The 14,154-nt window shown below is 46.5% G+C and overlaps 2 protein-coding genes across 2 annotated transcripts in view; one reads left to right on the forward strand and one right to left on the reverse strand.

Annotated features, from left to right (window-relative positions):
* cmpk (cytidylate kinase) overlaps nt 1–5,690 on the reverse strand; it is a 48,486-nt gene extending 42,796 nt beyond the window's left edge. The window contains exon 1 of the mRNA XM_038794311.1: nt 5,619–5,690. The gene's annotated coding sequence lies outside the window, so the exon portion shown is untranslated. The remainder of the gene's footprint in view (nt 1–5,618) is intronic.
* A 162-nt stretch (nt 5,691–5,852) lies between these two features.
* The window catches only part of stil (STIL centriolar assembly protein), a 72,146-nt gene continuing 63,844 nt past the window's right edge, over nt 5,853–14,154 (forward strand). Inside the window, exon 1 of the mRNA XM_038794313.1 lies at nt 5,853–6,090. The gene's annotated coding sequence lies outside the window, so the exon portion shown is untranslated. The remainder of the gene's footprint in view (nt 6,091–14,154) is intronic.

A 14,154-nucleotide genomic window follows, 5' to 3' on the forward strand; every position in this document is an offset into this window, starting at 1 on the left:
CAATTCCCGTACCAGCCTCCCCGAACAGACGCCGGAATGTGGCGACTAGGGGCTTTCCACACTAACTTCATTTGAAGCCTACTTTTGACAATAAGCAATTTTCATTTATTTAATTTCATCTTAGCGTAGTACTCCATTGACCTCGGACCTTCTGCTCGTTCGGGCAAGCTCACTATCCTCAAATTGTGCCGCCTCGGGCAGTTCTCCAAATCGGCGAGCTTTGCTCGAAGCCCTTTGTTAGCCCCCACCACTCTCCGCAACTTGTCCCCCATCGAGATGAGCTGGTCGCTGTGCTGCAACATGGCCTCCTCCACTTCCTTCATCTTCTTGCTCTGCTCTCTCACCTCGGCAGATGTCTTTGCCACAGCTACCCTCACCGGGGCAATTTCCTCCTCCACCGATTTCAGTGTGACCGCCATCTCCTTCCTCCACGCCTCCATGTGCCTCGCAAACTGCTTCTCCATCTCCACAGCAATCACCTCAGTCATCATTTCCACCGTAAGCAGTACGGTCCAGCCTCTGCCATCTTGCTAGTCCTTTTGCTGGCCCTCTCACTCAACAGCGACTCTCGTTTCCTCCCTTCTTCACAACTGCTTTTTGTCGTCCTTTTGGCATCCTTTAGCGACTTATTATCTCCCTTTCTTCAATCCTACAAAACTTACCCCCAGGACCAGACTTTAAACCTCCTAAAAAAACATGTCAACTGGGAGCGACCCAACGTGCGACCTCTCCTCTACATGTCGCCACGGGAAGTCAGGTACCACTTTACAGTACCGGAAAAAACAAATGATTTTGTGCAGAGGAACGGACTTGGGAAGAAATATTCAGGAAGGCACAAAACTATGGACCTCTATAAGCGGTAGGAGGCTGTATGTTGTACACTATATATGGGAATTTTGTTTTCTGGGTTTTCTATGTCTGTCTTTCTCGCAAAGGTTTAATTTTATGTTAGGTCTGGTTCTTTCCCTGGTCATGTTTTTGAGCCTCAATCGCCAATATGAGTTGGGTCATTTTCATCTCTGTGACCCTAGGCACCCTGATGGGTGGGGAACCCGGACATGCTTCGCTCTGCGATGGTGGAGTGGGAAAGCACCATAGGTGAAGTCGCTGCAAGCTTGTGCACAGGGCCTGAGAAACACTGGGGGGCAGAGCCATCTGACCAGGCCCTTCATGCAGCAGGGTCAGGCCAACTGAGCGAGATGGCGACTGACGTCCCCCATGGGCACCAGGATCGCCCCCTCTGCTAGGCCCAGACAGGGCAATGCAAAAGACAGAGGGTAAAGGTGAGGTGTGGGGGTTCAGACAGGTCGGGACCACAGGGCTCCGTTTCGAGGGTTGGGCCACCACACCAGCAGAAAAGCTGGTGAATGGGAGTCAAGCAAGGCCGGGGGGGGGGTTGGCATATCTCACGAGAGGGAGGGAGCACCTGGCGAGGGGAGGGTAGTTCAGCCAGCAAGGGGGGAATGGGGTCAGTGTTCAAAGAGTAAGGGACGGGAGAGGGGAGGAAATAATAGGTGGAGCGAAGGAGAGATTGTGTGAGCGGAGGGGTTCGGGGGGTGCAGTACAGGTAACATAAGGGTGGAGGGAAGGGGGGAAGGGTAGAATGCTGGTCACCCAAGTCACACGTGGAGATTGGGGGGGGGGTTGAAGGTGGCCATTGTGGACAGCCCAGGAACAAAGACAAACCTGGGCATATCCGTGAACCATACATGGCTGACCGCATTGGAGGGGGGGGGGGGGGGGGGGGGGGGGGGGGAAGACACAGAAACCCCCCCATCAGGATAGTCAACTGGAGCGTGAGGGTACTCAACGGCACAGTGAAACAGTCCAGAGTCTTCATCCTCCTAAAAAGCCTAAGGGTGGACATTATATTTCTCCAGGAGACTGCCTTAGTGCGAAGGACCAAATTAGGGTGAGGAATAGCTGGGTGGGACAGGTGCTGGATTAGTTCAGTTGGTTAAATCGCTGGCTTTTAAAGCAGACCAAGCAGGCCAGCAGCACGGTTCGATTCCCGTACCAGCCTCCCCGGACAGGCGCCGGAATGTGGCGACTAGGGGCTTTTCACAGTAACTTCATTGAAGCCTACTCGTGACAATAAGCGATTTTCATTTTATATCAGGAGTGCTTTGACACAAGGGCAAAGAGTGTGGCAATACTGTTCAATAAAAGGGTAGCCTTTACAGCGATGAACGGGGTGACAGACCCAGTTTGGGGGGGGGGGGGGGGGGGGGGGGGCGTACATAATGGTAAGTGGGGTACTAGAAAGAGCCCCTGTGGTATTAATAAAAGCGAACGTTCCAAACTGGGATGACGCCAAGTGAAAAAGACCATGGCAGAAATTCCCGAGCTTGACTTCCACCAACTGAGCCTGACATGTTAAGTGTGTGTGAATGAGGATTCCTGATCCTGGTACTCCGCGTGTGTGAGAAAGTTGATTCCTAATCCTGGTACTCTGCATGTGCGAGAATGAGGATTCCTGATCCTGGTACTCGGCGTGTGCGTGAATGCGAATTCTTGATCCTGGAATTCTAAGGGTGTGTTAATGAGGATTCCTGATCCTGGTACTCTGCAAGTGCATAAATGAGGATTCCTGATCCTGGCATTCTAAGGGTGTGTTAATGAGGATTCCAGATCCTGGTACTCTGCATGTGCACAAATGAGGATTCCTGATCCTGGCATTTTAAGGGTACGGGAATGAGGATCCCTGATCCTGGTACTCGGCGAGTGTGTGAATGTGGATTCTTGATCCTGGAATTCTAAGGGTGTGTGAATGAGGATTCCTGATCCTAGAATTCTAAGGGTATGTGAATGAGGATCCCTGATCCTGGTACTTGGCGAGTGTGTGAATGCGGATTCTTGATCCTGGAATTCTAAGGGTGTGTGAATGAGGATTCCTGATCCTGGTACTCGGCGAGTCGGTGAATGAGGATTCCTGATCCTGGCATTCTAAGGGTATGTGAATGAGGATTCCTGATCCTGATACTCGGCGAGCCTGTGAATGCGGATTTTTGATCCTGGCATTCTGAGGGTGAGTGAATGAGGATTCCTGATCCTGGCATTCTGAGGGTGAGTGAATGAGGATTCCAGATGCTGGCATACTAAGGGTGTGTGAATACGGATTCTTGTTTACTGGCATACTAAGGGCTGTGAATGAGAATTCCTGATTCTTGGATTCTAAGGGTGTGTGAATGCGGATTCTTGATCCTGGCATTCTAAGGGTGTGTGAATGAGGATTTGTGATCCTGGTACTCTGCGTGTGCAAGAATGAGGATTCCTGATCCTGGTACACTGCGTGTGAGTGAATGAGGATTCTTGATCCCGGTACTCTGCATATGCATGAATGAGGATTCCTGATCCTGGTATTCTGCGTGTTTGTGAATGAGGGTTCCTGATCCTCGCAGTCTGTGTGTGAGAATAAGAATTCCTGATCTTAGGCCTCTGGGTGTCCGTGAATGAGGATTCCTGATACTGGTATTCTAAGCATTTGTAAATGAGGATTCTTGATCACGGTCGTCTGGGTGTCTGTGACTGAGGATTCCTGATCCTAGTATTTTATTTGAGTGTGAATGAGGATTCCGGATCCTGGTGTGGGCATGTGAATGAGGACTCTGGGTGCTGTGAATTTGATTCCTGATCCTGGTCTTCTGTTTGTGTGTGTGAATGAGGATCCTGATCCTGGTACTCAGTGTATGAGTGTGTGTGCATGAAGATTCCTGATCCTAATACTCAGTGTGTGTGAATGAGGATTCCTGATCCAGGTACTCTGTGTGTGTGTGTGTGTGTGTGTGAATGAAGGCACTGTAGCTAAGTTCACAATGATACAAAGATCAGTGGAGGGACAGGTAGTATTGAGGAAGCAGGCAGGCTGCAGAAAGACTTGGACAGGCTAGGACAATGGGCAAAGAAGTGGCAGATGGAATACAATGTTGGGCAAAGAAGTGGCAGATGGAATACAACGTGGAAACATGTGAGGTTATGCACTTTGGAAGGAGAAATGGAGGCATAGATTATTTTCTAAATGGGAAGTGATTTAGGAAATCAGAAGCACAAAGGGACTTGGGAGTCCTTGTTCATGATTCTCTTAAGGTTAACGTGCAGGTTCAGTCAGCAGTTAGGAAGGCAAATGCGCTGTTAGCCTTTATGTCGAGAGGGGTAGAATACAAGACCAGGGATGTACTTCTGAGGCTATATAAGGCTCTGGTCAGACCTCATTTGGAGTATTGTGAGCAGTTTTGGGTCCCGCACCTAAGGAAGGATTGAGTTTAGAAGGATGAGGGAGGATCTTCTTGAAACTTACGGGATATTGTGTGGCCTGGATAGAGTGGACGTGGAGAGGATGTTTTCACTTGTAGGAAAAACACAATCTCAGACTAAAGGGAAGATCTTTTAAAACAGAGATGAGGAGGATCTTTTTCAGCTAGGGGGTGGTGAATCTGTGGAACTCTTTGCCGCAGAAGGCCGTGGAGGCCAAATCACTGAGTGTCTTTAAGTCAGAGATAGATAGGTTTTTGATCATGTTATGTGGAGAAGGCAGGTAATGGGGATGAGAAAAATATCAGCCATGGTTAAATGGGAGAGCAGACCTGATGGGCCGAGTTGCCTAATTCTGCTCCTATGACTTATGGTCTTATGATTCCTGATCCTATTTGTGTGTGAAAGATGATTCCTGATCCCGGTCTTATGTGTGAGAATGAGGATTCCTGATCCTCTTCCTCTCAGTGTGTGTGAATGAGGACTTCTGATTCTGGTACTCATTGTGTGTGTGAAGGAAGATTCCTGATCCTGGTTCTCTCAGTGTGTGTGGGACTGAGGACTCCTGATCCTGGTACTCATTGTGTGTGTGAATGAGGATTCCTGATCCTGGTTCACTCAGTGTGTGCGTGTGTGAGAATGAGGATTCCTGATCCTGGTTCACTCAGTGTGTGCGTGTGTGATAATGAGGATTCCTGATCCTGGTTCACTCAGTGTGTGTGAATGAGGATTCCTGATCCTGGTTCACTCAGTGTGCGCGTGTGTGAGAATGAGGATTGCTGATCCTGGTTCACTCAGTGTGTGTGAATGAGGATTCCTGATCCTGGTTCACTCAGTGTGTGCGTGTGTGAGAATGAGGATTGCTGATCCTGGTACTCTTAAGAGTCTGTGAATGTGCCAACTGAACAGTTATTTATTCCACAGACTGACATCTCCCCTTTCCACATTGGGGTCATGGGGTTGACTACAGAACATACAGTGCAGAAGCAAGCCATTCAGCCCATCGAGTCTGCACCAACCCACTTAAGCCCTCACTTCCACCCTATCCCCGTAACTCAATAACCCTATCTATCTTTTTTTTGGACATTAAGGACAATTTAGCATGGCCTATCGACCTAACTCGCACGTCTTTTGACTGTGGGAGGAAACCCATGCAGACACAGGGAGAACGTGCAGACTCCACAGACAGCAGGAAATCGAACCTGGGACCCTGGCGCTGTAACGCTATAGTACTATCCACTTGTGCTGCCCAATTAGATATCTCTTCCCTATTTCATGGCAGATACAAATAGCTTTCTCTTTTTTTCGTGCTAATTTACAGCGACGCTACAACTGAAGGAACAGATAGGAGGAAATCATTTCATTACCTTGCAGCGACGGAAGCGCTCTCTCCGCCAATTGACTTGAGTGGCGGTTGGATCAAATTGCTTGCCGCGCGGCGGGAGAGGTGGCGCGTGATTGGGCAGCGCGGGAGAAATGGCGCGTGATTGGGCAGCGCGGGAGAAATGGCGCGTGATTGGGCAGCGCGGGAGCGGCGGCGCGTGATTGGTCAGCGCGGGAGCGGCGGCGCGTGATTGGTGTTCTCGCGTCGGGGACGGAACGTGGCGCCATATTTACTTTTGAATGCAGGCCGCGGATAAAGGAGGTGCCATGGGAGTGGGGGGCAACGAGAGAGAAGAGCAATTCGCCCACTTACTGCACTAGGTGACCGTCGGTGCCTTTGGGAATCGTCAGGAAATAATTGAACTGAGGAACCTGTCTTAGTCCGCGGGCGATTGAATCGGAGCAGGCGCCCAGCGGAGAGTCCGAGAAAAAAAAGAGGATCGGCGGCCTCTCCAGGTTAATAAAGCTTTGATACCATTGTGTTAAAGAGCGAAGGAAAAATGTTGTGTTTGTGCCTCCCCTTCATGTTATTTTTGTTTTTGAGTTTGCCCCCCATTGAAGTTATCGATTTCCACGGCCGTTTTATTTTGCAAAGAAATACCGTGCGATTATGCTGTTGATTAATCTGTAGGGATTGAAAGGACAAAAATGTCCCTTGTCAAATAACTTCCTTTTAACTTGCTGCTAAATACCAGGTTGCAAGATTCCACCTAATCGGGCATCTGAGCTGCATCGTCAGCATCTGTACATCTTTCTCACCTGTCAAGTCTCTCGCGTTTAGATTGCGTGTTGTTGTGAGGTTGAAAAGTCGGTTCACTTAAATGTGACTCGTTACGAAAAGTAAATATTCTTCCTCTTGCAAAATATTAATGACTCTGGTGTAAATCATGCAAAATTAACAGGTCCAATCTCTCTGCCAACCAAGTGTATGATATTCTCAGGTTATGTTCAATACCCGCTACCTCTGGAGACCTATTCAGGTCAATACGTAACATTTCAAAATACGCAGATGAGCAAAGCTTGCTTTTGGATGAAATAATTGTGTTCCAGTGTTTAAAATGTTCATGCTCACCGTGAATTTAAGCCTTGTAGTAACACTGCAGAATTTGGAGTGGGCATTGGTATTTGTCAGCTTTTCATGGCGTTTGTCAAGGCCCAACTGTGAAACATAAAGAGCATAATCTTGATCTTTTGGTGAGAGATGATGAAAATAACCCAAATCCTATATGGTGACTCGGGCAATCTTGTGAGTAAAAGGTTGCTTAAAAGTCATTGAGGTAACAAATTTGGATGAAATGCTTTTTTTTTGTTATTTTAATTCTGTGCCTCAATTGGTCAAAACATTTGATTTAAGGTTTCTTTTCACTATCTGGAGAAATCGTGCATTTAAATTATTACATCTCAATGTGATATGTGGTCAATGCAAACAAGAAAAGGAGAATTGTTTCTGAATAGGTGTGTAATCTGAAAATTTAGAAATTGAACTTCTGTTGCCAAGTGTTCATTGGCATGTGGCCAACATGGTTCCTAATTATGCTACCACTGTAGGTGATCATTTCATATCCATCTGTTTTGGCTGGACTATATCCAATAAAAACTTGCATTTTGCCCTATTCGTAACAGCTGTTGTTACATGAATGCTGCAAAATGTAGTTTAATTGCATTTGCTATCCAGTAGTTTTACTCCTGAGTGCACAGTTGACTTGAGACCCTGATGCTGTTTTGTGTGTATTTTCTATTGCATGTCAAAACCTTTTGCGTGTACTCTCGCTGTCAATTTTGTGGTATTCTTCTATAGCACTGGAAAGGTGAGAGGAGATTTAACAGGATGTTGCTTGGGCTGGATTGTTTTGATTATGAAGACCGATTGGATAAACTGGGTTTGCTTTCCTTGGCATTTGGGGGGAGGGGTAGAGAGAGAGACATGATTGGGATGTATAAAAAATGACAGGCACAGAGTAGAAAGGAAGAAACTTTTCCCCTGGGCAGCATGGTAGCATAGTGGATAGCACTATGACTTCACAGCGCCAGGTTCAATTCCTGGCTTGGGTCACTGTCTGTGTGGAGTCTGCACGTTCTCCCCGTGTCTGCGTGGGTTTCCTCTGGGTGCTCCGGTTTCCTCCCACAGTCCAAAGATGTGCAGGTTATGTGGATTGGCCATGCTAAATTGCCCTTGGTGTCCAAAGAAAAGGTTGGGTGGGATTACGGGGATAGGTTAGAAGTGTGGGTTTAAATGGAGTGCTCTTTTGAAGGGCCAGTGCAGATTCGGTGTGCCGAATGGCCTCCTTCTGCACTGTAAATTCTATAGTGGAGTTTCAATGACTAGGGTCATAGATTTACGGTAAGGGGCATGATTTTTGAGGGATGTGAGAAAAGACATTTTCACCGAGTGTAATGGGAGTCTGAAACTCGCTGTATGAAAGGGTGGTGGAGACAGAGACCCTCAACATTTAAGTATTTCAATGTGCACTGTGCCCAGGCACATAAGGCTATGGGTCAAGTGCTGGTAACTGGGATTAGAATAGTTGAGTTGTTTTTGACTGGTGCACACGCGATGGGCCAAAGGGTATTTTTGTGCTATAGACGTCTCTGACAAAATTTGGTGACTTAACTGTTTTACAAAGATTTAGATGGTCACGTTGGATTTGTCCTGTTTCTTGTGCACAAGGCAAACCTGGGCAGTTTTCCACATTGCTGGGAAGATGCCAGTGCTGTAGCTGTACTAGAACAGCAAAGGGGAGGCAAGTACCGAAGCACAAGCCTTCAGTACTATTGCCGAAATATTGGCAGGGTCCATAGTCTTTGCAGTATCCAGTACCATCAGCCATTTCATTTTTTTTTTTGTTTTTTTTAATATAAATTTAGAGTACCCAATTATTATTTTTTAAGGGGCAATTTAGCGTGGCCAATCCACCTAACCTGCACATCTTTGGGTTGTGGGGGTGAAAGACACGGGGAGAATGTGCAAACTCCACATGGACAGTGACCCAGGGTCGGGATTTGAACCCTGGGTCCTCAGCGCCGCAGTCCCAGTGCTAACCACTGTGCCACGTGCTGCCCCCATCAGCCATTTCATGATATCAAGTGGAGTGAATCGAATTGAATGATAACTGACACCTGTGATACTCAAGACCTCTGGAGGAGACAGAGCTGAATTATCCACTCGGCACTTCTGACTGAAGATTTGTATTAAATGTATTTTCAGAAGATGTTTAAGAGACTTGATCAGAAAATTAAGATCCATAGTATTGAAAGGAATGGAAATATTTAGACAGGGGGTGAGTAGAGGATAAAAGGCAGGGATTAAGGGCGCATGATGTTCTTTAGGTTGAAAGCGGTGTGCCCCAGTGGGTTTCTTGTTTATTGATTATGCCAAAGCTTGATGAATTGGAGAGCATAGTAAATTGAAAACAATTGCTAGAAATTACTGGGAAGCATTGTTAAGTAAATTGGGCAGTTGAGTGATAGATGAAGTTCAGTCAAATGAAATGCGAAGTTGTACATTCTGAGGGGCAAGCACAGTAAGGATTAAGAATGGAAGAAGTGTGATCTGTGGTTCAGTTTATGCTGAGTGTGTGGTAAATCCATTTAAAAGGTCGCATGAGATTGGTTTTGTGTTTTACATGTGGGGATATTTAATATAAAAGCAAGAAAACAATGCATTTCTGGGAATACTTTTTAATAGCAAAGTTATTGGAATAATAAGATGCCAGGAAGATTCTGTGGAACAAAGTTATGTCAGCTGTATGGTACCACCTTTTGTGCCTGTGTCAGAAAGTTGTGGATTTCTGTCATACAACAGAGACTTGAACCCAAAATCTAGGCTGACACACCAGTACGATACAAAGGAACACTACACTGTCCGAGCTGGCGTCTTTCAGATGAGATATTAAACTGCGGCTGTGTCTGTTCTCTTCGGTGCATGTGAAAGATCCCATGGTAGTCTTTCAAAGACGAGCAGGGAGGTTTTCCCTGGTACCCTGGCCGACACACACATTCCTTAATCTACATTTAAAAACAAAAAAAAATAATATCTGACCATTGTCTCATTTCTGTTTATGGGACTTTGCTTTGTGAAAATCGGATACTACATTTCCTTCATTTAAACAGTGCCCACACTTCAAAACAACTTTAATGGGCTGGAAGATGCTTTGGCAGGGCTTGAGGTTGTGAAATAAGCTGTTCATATATTTATTCTTTCATCTATTCACAGAATTTCACAGCACAGAAGGAAGCCATTTGTGTCCTTGAAAGAGCTTTCCAATTTAATTGCACATCCTATTTTTCCCCATAACCTTGCAGATCAGCTCTCCGCAAATACATGTCCCACTGCCTTTTCCAGGTAGTTTTCAGACCATAATTCTTTGCTCAACATTTCTTCTCGTTTCCCCTCTAGCTCTTTTGGTCAGTTATTTTTCTGTTGTCTGGTTACTGTTCCACTTGCCAGAGGAAACTGTTTCTTCCTGCTCCTTTTCAGCGTTGCACATCCCATCACATCTGAAGGTTTTCCATCCCTGGTAACATGCCAGTAATCTTTCTTTTTGCCCTCTTCACAGCCTTGACATCCTTTCTAAAGTATGGTAGCCAGAACTGACAACTGTACTGAAAAGCCCAACCAGTGATTTTTGTAAAGGTTTAGCAACATTTCCTTAACTGCCTTGTCAATTTATCCTGCCATCTTAAAACTCATCCCCACACAAAATAATGTCTTTTAAAGATTTACATAAGCTTTACAGTCAAAAGCACTTTTGAAATATAATCAGTGTTATAATATAGATAACACAGCAGCCAATTTGCACGCAGCATCTCCCCTCGGTGTGTTGAGAACAAATGACCAGGGGCGGGATTCTCCGGGCTGGGTTGGAGAATTGCTGAGTGGTTGGGGGGGGGACACACGCGATTCACGCGACGCCGCTCCGACACCGTCCCTCCGGTCACCGGAGAATTGGCATCTGCGCAGCGCCGGTCGCGGGGTGGGCGCTCTATGCACCCCCCGCCCCCAGTGATTCTCACGCGCGATGGGCCGAGTGGCTGCCGAGATAGGCCGAGTCCCGCCGACGCCGTTCACGTGTGGTCCTACCCAGCGGAACCTTAGCCTTCATCCTGTGGGGGGAGCGGCCTGGTGGGGGAGAGGGGATCGGACCCTTCCACGTGGCCTGACCAGCGATCGCAGCCTACCGATTGACGGGCCGGTTTATCCTGGTGGGGGCCTATTTTCCACCTGTAGCTCTCCACCATGTTGCATCGGGGTGGTCACGGAGAAGGCAACTGGTGTGCATGTGCGTATTTGCACGGTCGTAACGTGCATGTGCAAATTCGTGCCGGCCATAGTGTGCATGCGCAGACCAGCGGCGCCACTTTGGCACCGGTATCGGCAGCTAGAGCTGCGTGAGTAGCTCCAGTGCCATGCTGCCCCCCTGTGAGGCGCAGGATCGCTGATCCTGGAGGCCTGTCGACACCGTCAACACTTATCCTCAGGATCAGAGAATCCCGACCCTGATTTATGATAACAAATAGAAGATGGTAAAGACTCCTACTCATCTTTGAAATAATACCATGGGATCTTTTGCATCCACCTGAGATAGCAAAGAGAGTCTAGATATAGCGTTCCATCCAAAAGATGGTATCTCTGACAGAGCACTGCTTCTTTAGTACTACACTGGAGTGTCCTGTTAGGTTTTTGTGTTCAAGACTTAGAAGTGGCCTCAGAAGAGTAGAACCCAGTCCAAAGGGAATCTCCACTCCTGAGGATTTACTTTTGTCCCTTTCCCTTCCCAGCCTGGTAACTCTTAACCCTAGAACTACCTTTTGTTGCAAGAGCTTCACCTGGCTATGTTCCCTATAGCAAAAGTCAGGTAAATCATCTTAATTTCAAATCCTCACATTTGTTCCATTCAATCCGAGCGTGAGCCTGCACACTCATTCCTGCTCGGTGAACCATCAAGACCTTCACCCTCGAGCTGCTCTCTCCTGAATCCTGGAAGACTAATTTTGTGCTATTTGATATTTGAGAAAAGTCCATCACCCCAACCGATGGTGGCTTCCTCTTCCCCCTTCTCTCAAAACACATCTCCATGGAAGTGTGAATCATATGGACCCTGTATCCTGGTATACATGCTAGTGAGGTATTCTTTAGACCTGAAGAAAAAGCTAAAGGTTCAAAAAGTTTAGCATGGAATTCAAGCCAGATGTTGGGCATATTTAACTTGAGCAGTAATTAGCTGGAGTGTACTTTAATACACATTTCAACAACAGAAGAACGGAGAGCACGCGTATTTAACTTAGTAACAAGATATATTATGGAATCAAAGTTTGAAAATGTACTTCTATTATTAGGGTGGCACAGTGGTTAGCACTGCTGCCTCAGCTCCAGAGTCCCGGGATCAATTCCGACCCCGGGTGATTTGTCTGTGTGGAGTTTCCACGTTCTCCCAGTGTCTGCATGGATTTCCTCCGGGTGTTCCGGTTTCCTCCCACAGTCCTAAGATGTGCAGGTTAGGTGGATTGGCCATGCTAAATTGCCTTTCGTGTCCCAATGGTTAGGTGGGGTTACTGAGTTACGGGGATAGGGTAGAGGTATGGGCTTGAGTAGGGTGCTCTTTCCAGGGGCCGGTGCAGACCCGATGGGCCAAATGGCCTCCTGCACTGTAAATTCTACGAAGTGTATCCTATTCCTGGAATCCAATGGACAGTTCAAAGTATAACTCTTTACAACTGGTATTCTCAATACCTTTGTGACATTTTGGATATCACCAATCTAACCACTGAACAAAACTACTGCTGTCATTTGTCTCCCAAGTGTGGACACCTTGCATCAACATCCCCGCAGAACAACCTGGACCTCCCTTTGACAGCCTTGTCAGGCAGATTTCAGAACGGGCCACATAACTCCTTTAATTGTATCCTAAATTAAAAACACCATCCTAAACCATCAACAATATCATAAACCTCATTTGTACGAACTTGTCATCCATAACACCTATACTGCAAAGGCTTTTTATCTCTGAAGCTGCCTGTATAGCATCTTTACATTTTTTATCCTATTCAATATCTCTATTCTCACTCCACCACTATAACATTAACTTCATCCTCTCATGAAGACTGATACAAGGTACTCATTCAAGCCTCCAACATACCCTCTTGCACCCACAGTATTTCCATTGTCCTTAATTGACTGCCATTCATAGTTTCTCCTTTTTTCAGTTTGGATATGGATGCCCTTTCCACCTGGCATATCTCTACCATGGAAAACTTGCAGCTGCTCATTTACTTTTTATAAGGCCAATCATTGCTCCAGCCTATCTGAGCTAGATTCTATCTCAAATCACTGAAATGGACTGGCTTCCAATTGAGTGTTTTCTTCATCCTTTTCCATAACTGCTTTCAAACCAAATTATTTTGTGGTCACTTTTTTCCCAGTTGTTCCCCTATTACTATGCATTCCACTTGCCCTACTTCATTCCCCAGATCTAGATCCAACACTGCTTCCTTCCTCTGGGCTAAAACACTTCAGAACGAAGATCCCAGATAGAGGTTTTAGGATTTCTTCCCCCAGTCTACATTGAGGGCAGTCAAAGCCTCTTACTATTACTGTTCTTTTATTTTTAAATTTTTATGAAATTTCTATGTTCTTGTCTACTCGTTCACAGGATGTGAGCATCACATGAGACCAGCATGTCCAGTCCTAATTGTCCTGGCAAAAGTGGTGGTGAGCTGCTGCCTTGAACCTCTGCTGTCCATGTGATGTGGGTACCCCCGCAATGCTGTTAGGAAGGAGTTCAGGATTTTGATCCAGTGAACGGTGATGTTCCAAGTCTGGATTGTGTGACTTGGAGGAAACGTCAGGTGGTGGTGTTCCCATGCATCTGCTTCCCTTGTCCCAGGTGATAGAGGTTTGGCAGGTTTTGTCAAAGGGGCCTTGGTGAGTTGCTGCAGTGCCACTTGTAGATGGTTCTCACTGCTGCAACCGTACATTAGTGATGGAGTGTGTAAATGCTGAAGGTGGTCGGTGAGGTGCCGATCATGTGGACTGTTTTGTTCTTGATGTTGCGCTTGTGTTGTTGGAGCTGCACTCATCCAGGCAAATGGCTTGTGATTCCTGATTTTGTGCTTTGTTGATGTTCAAGTTTTGGGGAATTACTCGTCGCACCTAACCTCTGATATGCTCTTGTAGCCACAATATTTATATGGCTGGACCAGGTCAGTTTCTGGTCAATGGTAGCCCCCAAGATATCGATTTCTGCTCCTTCTTGCATTATCATTATTTGTGGATTTATAGTAAGCACTTGGCAATGGCTATCACAAAGAAGACCGAGGTTGGTGGTGGATGGAAAATTTTCAGACTGGGGACCAGTTACCAGTGGTGTACCACAGGGATCAGTGCTGGGTCCTCTGCTATTTGTGATTTTTATCAATGACTTGGAGGAGGGGGCTGAAGGGTGGGTCAGTAAATTTGCTGATGACACCAAGATTGGTGGAGTAGTGGATGAGGTGGAGGGCTGTTGTAGGCTGCAAAGAGAC

Source organism: Scyliorhinus canicula, chromosome 4 (assembly GCF_902713615.1).
Source record: "Scyliorhinus canicula chromosome 4, sScyCan1.1, whole genome shotgun sequence".
NCBI lineage: Eukaryota > Metazoa > Chordata > Chondrichthyes > Carcharhiniformes > Scyliorhinidae > Scyliorhinus > Scyliorhinus canicula.